At 42.3% G+C, this 6456-nt stretch overlaps 1 long non-coding RNA gene across 1 annotated transcript; it reads right to left on the reverse strand.

The window, feature by feature from the left end:
- Positions 1-1064: 1064 nt before the first annotated feature.
- On the reverse strand, positions 1065-1512 carry LOC139023142 (uncharacterized). The gene is made up of 2 exons (XR_011474292.1): positions 1170-1512; positions 1065-1128 (listed from the first exon to the last, which is right to left on the reverse strand). It is a non-coding gene; the product is annotated as an uncharacterized lncRNA (long non-coding RNA).
- Positions 1513-6456: the final 4944 nt, after the last annotated feature.

A 6456-nucleotide genomic window follows, 5' to 3' on the forward strand; every position in this document is an offset into this window, starting at 1 on the left:
TCGAGAACATTAACATCTTAAGTTCTGTGAACATGGCAACATTTCTTATGAACGTTCTAATTTCTACATTCTACATTCCACGCGCATGGACACTATTTGCATATCGGGGGAACTGATGCTGTAAACACCTCTTCTACAAACTAAGAAAATAATATTATTCAAGGGTTCTTTTTGAACATGGTTTTTTAAAGAACCTTTAAAAAAGGCTTAGTATTGAACCCTTTTTGTTAAGTGTGTATTATTGTTATGTAATGGCCCTTGACACACACACACACACTGCATCTAAGCAGACCTGGAATTCAATTCTGCATGCAACAGAGGTAAAATACTTGTTAAACTTTTCCCTGAAAAAAAGGGTGGCAGGTTGCCTAGCAGTTAAGAGCGTTTTGCTGGATAACTGAAAGGCCGCTGGTTCAAATCTCCAAGTTGACTCTGTGTAAAATCTGTTAATGTGCCCTTGAGCAGAGCACTTAACCCTAATTGCTCATGTAAGCCACTCTAGATAAGAATGTCTGCTAAATGACTAAAATGTAAAACTGGCTCCTGACCTGCTTTGTTGGCCAGGATTGCAATGCCTCTCATGCTTTTCCTCAACCCTGTTGTAGCTGCATCTCCAGTTCACAAGTTTTTGTGAGGACATGATGGAGAATTCACATTTCAACCACTAGGGTAATCCATTGGCTGTAGGTTGATCTTCTTGTAGGATCCTCCATCTGGCCTCAAGGATCCCGAATGCCTTCTCCACTGTCATTCTAGCTCGACAGAGACGATAATTATATAGCTTAGGTTGTGCACTGCACAGAAAAGTGTCTATACAGGTCCACCATTTTCAGTGTTAAAACTTCTTAAGTGTAGGGGGCAGTATTTTCGTTTTTGGCTAAAAAACGTACCTATTTGAAACTGCCTATTTCTCAGCCCCCGAAACTAGAATATGCATATAATTGTCAGATTAGGATAGAAAACACTCTAAAATTTCCAAAACGGTCAGAATTCTGTCTGTGAGTTTAACAGAACTGATATTGCAGGCTAAAACCTGAGGAAAATCCAACCAGGAAGTGCCTCTGTTTTTGAAACCTCTCTGTTCTTATGCATCCCTATTACCCATTTAAAGGGATATCAACCAGATTCCTTTTTCTATGGCTTCCCTAAGGTGTCAACAGCCGTTAGACATAGTTTCAGGCTTTTATTTTGAAAAATGAGCGAGAACGATCACATTGCGTAAGTGGATAGGTGGGGGCTCTCAGAGTGAGTTGTGCGCAACAGAGAAAGGCAGCCATTGTTACTCCCGGTCCTAGTGAAAAAGCAACACTCCCGGTTGATATATTATCGAATAGATATTTGAAAAACAACCTGAGGTTTGATTATAAAAAACATTTGACATGTTTCTGTGGACATTATGGATATTATCTGGAATTTTTGTCTGCGTTGTCGTGAACGCTTTTTCCTGTGGATTTCTCAGCATTACGCGCGAAACGAACGGAGGTATTTGGATATAAAAATATCTTTATGGAACAAAAGTTGTCTAACTGGGAGTCTCGTGAGTGAAAACATCCGAAGATCATCAAAGGTAAACAATTAATTTGATTGCTTTTCTGATTTTCGTGACCAAGTTACCTGATGCTAAGTGTATTTAATGTTTTGTCGAGCGATCGATAAACTTACACAAACGCTTGTATTGCTTTCGCTGTAAAGCATAATTTCAAAATCTGAGACGACAGGTGGATTAACAAAAGGCTAAGCTGTGTTTTGCAATATTGCACTTGTGATGTCATGAATATGAATATTTTCTAGTAATATTATTTGACGGTGGCGCTATGCTATTCAGCGTTGCTGATGACAATTATCCCAGATCCGGGATGGGTGGTTCAGAAAGGTTAACCAATTAGCTATCCGGACTATCTATTTAGCAGTCTTATGGCTTGGGGGTAGAAGCTGTTTAGGGTCCTGTCAGTTTCAGGTGCATCGGTACCACTTTCCGTGCAGTAGCAGATTGAACAGTCTATGACTTGGGTGGCTGAAGTCTTCGCAATTTTTAGGGCCTTCCTCTGTCACTGCCTGGTATAGAAGTCATGGATGACTGGGAGTTCGGCCCCAGTTATGTACTGGACCGTCCACCCTACCCTCTGTAGAGCCTTGCAGTCGGATGCCAAGCAGTTGCCATACCATGCGGTGATGCAATGCAGCCAGTCAAGATGCTCTCAATGTACAGCTCTAGAACCTTTTAAGAATCTAAGGGCCCATGCCAAATCTTTTCAGCCTCCTGAGGGGAAGAGGTGTTGTCATGCCCTCTCCACAACTGTGTTGATGTGTTTGTACCATGATACTGTAGATCTTCAGTGATGTGGACACCGAGGAACTTGAAGATCTTGACCGTGTGAATGTGGGCGTGCTCTGCCCTCCATTTCCTGTAGTCCATGATCAGCCCCTTTTTTTTGCTGACTTTGAGAGAAAGGTTGTTGTCCTGGCATCTATGGATCTGTTGTGGCGATATGCGAATTGGAGTGGGTCCAGGGTATCTGAGATGATGGTATTGATGTGAGGCATGAACAGCCTTTCAAAGGATTTCATGGCTACAAATGTGAGTGCTATGGGACGATAGTCAAGTTACCTTGGCTTTCTTGGACACAGGGACGATGGTTGTCTGCTTGAAACATGTACTGTAGGTACTACAGACTGGGTCAGGGAGACATTGAAAATTCCAGCTGGTTAGCGCATGCTCCGAGTACGTGTCCTGGTAATCCTTCTGGTCCTGCAGCCTAGTGAATATTAACCTGTTTAAAGGTCTTACTCACATCTGCCACAGAGAATGTGATCACACAGTCGTCCAGAACAGCTGTTGCTCTCACGCATGGTTCGGTGTTACTTGCCTCAAAGCAAGCATAGAAGGCATTTAGCCCATCTGGTATGTTCGCATCAATGGGCAGCTAATAGCTGGGTTTCCCTTTGTAAACCCTGATAGTTTGCAAGCCCTGCCACATCCGACGAGTGGCAGAGCCGCTGTAATAGGATTTGATCTTAGTCCTGTATTAATGCTTTGCCTGTTTGATGTTAGGAATGTTGTGAGGAGACTACCAAAACCATTTAAACTAGAACAACCATTTCAGTAGCGGGTGCAATAAATCTAACTAACTGATTGTATTGGTTTAGAAAAATGTAGTTATTTATCTTCGTGTTGCCTAAGATTAAGTAATTAATCAATGTACACCATGGAGTGCATTTGGCAAGTATTCAGACCCCTTGACTTTTCCCAAATTTTGTTACGTTACAGCCTTATTCTAAAATGGATTTAAAAAATGACAAAGTGAAAACAGGTTTTTTGAATTTTTTACAAATGTATTCAAAATAAACAGAAATACTTTATTTACAGAGGTATTCAGAACCTTTGCTTTGAGACTCGAAATTGAGCTGAGGTACATCCTGTTTCCATTGATCATCCTTGAGATGTTTCTACAATTTGATTGGAGTCCACCTGTGGTAAATTCAATTGATTTGACATTATTTGGAAAGGCACACACCTGACCTTATACAGTGGCTTGAAAAAGTATTCACTTTTCTAAGGCATTTTTCCTATTTTGTTGAATTACAACCTGGAATTAAAATACATTTTTTGGAGGGTTGTATCATTTGATTTACACAACATGCCTACCACTTTGAAGATGCAAAATTATTTTTTATTTTGAAACAAACAAGAAATAAGACCAAAAAAACAGATGACTTGAGCGTGCATAACTATTCACCCCCCAAAGTCAATTTCTAGAGCCACCTTTTGCAGCAATTACAGCTGCAATTCTTTTGGGGTATGTCTCTATAAGCTTGGCACATCTAGCCACTGGAATTTTTACCCATTCTTCAAGGCAAAACTGCTCCAGCTCCTTCAAGTTGGATGGGTTCCGCTGGTGTACAGCAATCTTTAAGTCATACCACAGATTCTCAATTGGATTGAGGTCTGGGCTTTGACTAGGCCATTCCAAGACATTTAAATGTTTCCCCTTAAACCACTCGAGTGTTGCTTTAGCAGTATGCTTAGGGTCATTTTCCTGCTGGAAGGTCAAACTCCGTCCCAGTCTCAAATCTCTGGAAGACTGAAACAGGTTTCCTTCAAGAATTTCCCTATATTTAAGCGCCATCCATCATTCCTTCAATTCTGACCAGTTTCCCAGTCCCAGTCAATTAAAAACATCCCCACAGTGAAGCATGGTGGGGGCAGCACCATTATCCCTCTCGGGGTAATGAGAGGTGTTGGGTTTGCGCCAGACACAGCATTTTCCTTGATGGCCAAAAAGCAAAACTTTAGTCTCACCTGACCAGAGTACCTTCTTCCATATGTTTGGGGAGTCTCCCACATGCCTTTTGGCTAACACCAAACGTGTTTGGCCACTCTTCCATAAAGCCCAGCTCTGTGGAGTGTATGGCTTAAAGTGGTCCTATGGACAGATACTCCAATCTCCACTGTGGAGCTTTGCAGCTCCTTCAGGGTTATCTTTGGTCTCTTTGTTGCCTCTCTGATTAATGCCATCCTTGCCTGTGAGTTTTGGTGGGCGGCCCTCTCTTGGCAGGTTTGTTATGGTGCCATATTCTTTCATGGATGGATTGGATTTGATTTAATGGTGCTCCGTGGGATGTTCAAAGTTTCGGATACTTTTTAATAACTCAACCCTGATTTGTACTTTGTCCCTGACTTGTTTGGAGAGCTCATTGGTCTTCATAGTGCCGCTTGCTTGGTGGTGCCCCTTGCTTAGTGGTGTTGCAGACTCTGGGGCCTTTCGGAACAGGTGTATATATACACTGAGATCATGTGACAGATCATGTGACACTTAAATAATGTCCACTTGTGTGCAATCTAACAAATTATGTGACTTCTGAAGGTAAATGATTGCACCAGATCATATTTAGGGGCTTCATAGCAATGGGGGTAAATACATAAGCACGCACCACTTTTCAGTTTTTTTATTTTGTAGAATTGTTTGAAACATGTTATTTTTTTTTCATTTCACTTCACCAATTTGGACTATTTTGTGTGTGTCCATTACATGAAATCCAAATAAAAATCCAATTAAATTACAGGTTGTAATGCAACAAAATAGGAAAAACACCAAGGGGGGTGAATATTTTTGCAAGGCACTGTAAGGTCCCACAGTTGACAGTGTGTGTCAAAGCAAAAACCAAGCCATGAGGTCGAAGGAATTGTCCGTAGAGCTCAGAGGCAGAATTGTGTTGAGACACAGATCTGGGGAAGGGTACCAAAACATTTCTGCAGCATTGAAGGTCCTCAAGAACACAGTGGCCTCCATCATTTAGTTTAGAACCACCAAAACTCTTCCTGAACTGGTCGCCCGGCCAAACTGAGCAATCGGGGGAGAAGGGCCTTTGTCAGGGATGTGACCATGAAACCAATGGTCACTCTGACAGAGCTCTAGAGTTCCTCTGTGGAGAACCTTCCAAAAGGACAACCATCTCTGCAGCACTCCGTCAATTGGGCCTTTATGGTAGAGTGGCCAGACGGACGCCAATCCTCAGTAAAAGGCACATGGCAGCCCGCTTGGAGTTTGCCAAAAGGCACCTAAAGGACTCTCAGACCATGAGAAACAAGAATCTCTGGTCTGATGAAATCAACATTGAACAATTTGGCATGAATGCCAAGCGTCACATCTGGAGGGAACCTGGCACCATTCCTACGGGGAAGCATGGTGGTGGCAGCATCCTGCTTTTGGGATGTTTTTCAGCAGCAGGGACTGGGAGACTAGTCAGGATTGAGGCAAAGATGACCAGAGCAAAGTACAAAGAGATCCTTGATGAAAACCTGCTCCAGAAAGCTCAGGACCTCACACTGGGGCAAAGGTTCACCTTCCAACAGGACAACAACCCTAAGCACACAGCCAAGGCAACACAGGAGTGACTTCGGGACAAGCGTCTGAATGTCCTTGAGTGGCCCAGCCAGAGCCCGGACTTGAACCCGATCGAACATCTCTGGAGAGACCTGAAAATAGCTGTGCAGCAACACTCCCCGTCCAACCTGACAGAGCTTGAGAGGATCTACAGAGAGAAATGGGAGAAACTCCCCAAATACAAGTGTGCCAAGCTTCATACCCAAGAAGACTCAATGCTGTAATCAGCACCACAGGTGCTTCAACAAAGTACTGAGTAAAGGGTCTTAATACTTACGTAAATGTGATATTATATTTTTTATTTAAATAAAATTAGCAAACATATGGAGTATTGTATGTAGATTGATGAGGGAAAAAATGATTGTCAATTTTAGAACAAGGCAATAACGTAACAAAATGTGGAAAAAGTTAAGAGGTCTGAATACTTCCCGAAGGCACTGTATATACAAAAGTATGTGGACAGCCCTTCAAATTAGTGGATTTTGCTATTTCAGCCACACCCGTTGCTGACAAGTGTCAAATCGAGCACACAGCCATGCAATCTCCATAGACAAACACTGGTAGTAGAATG

This window comes from Salvelinus sp. IW2-2015, linkage group LG27, assembly GCF_002910315.2.
Source record: "Salvelinus sp. IW2-2015 linkage group LG27, ASM291031v2, whole genome shotgun sequence".
In the NCBI taxonomy this organism is placed as follows: domain Eukaryota; kingdom Metazoa; phylum Chordata; class Actinopteri; order Salmoniformes; family Salmonidae; genus Salvelinus; species Salvelinus sp. IW2-2015.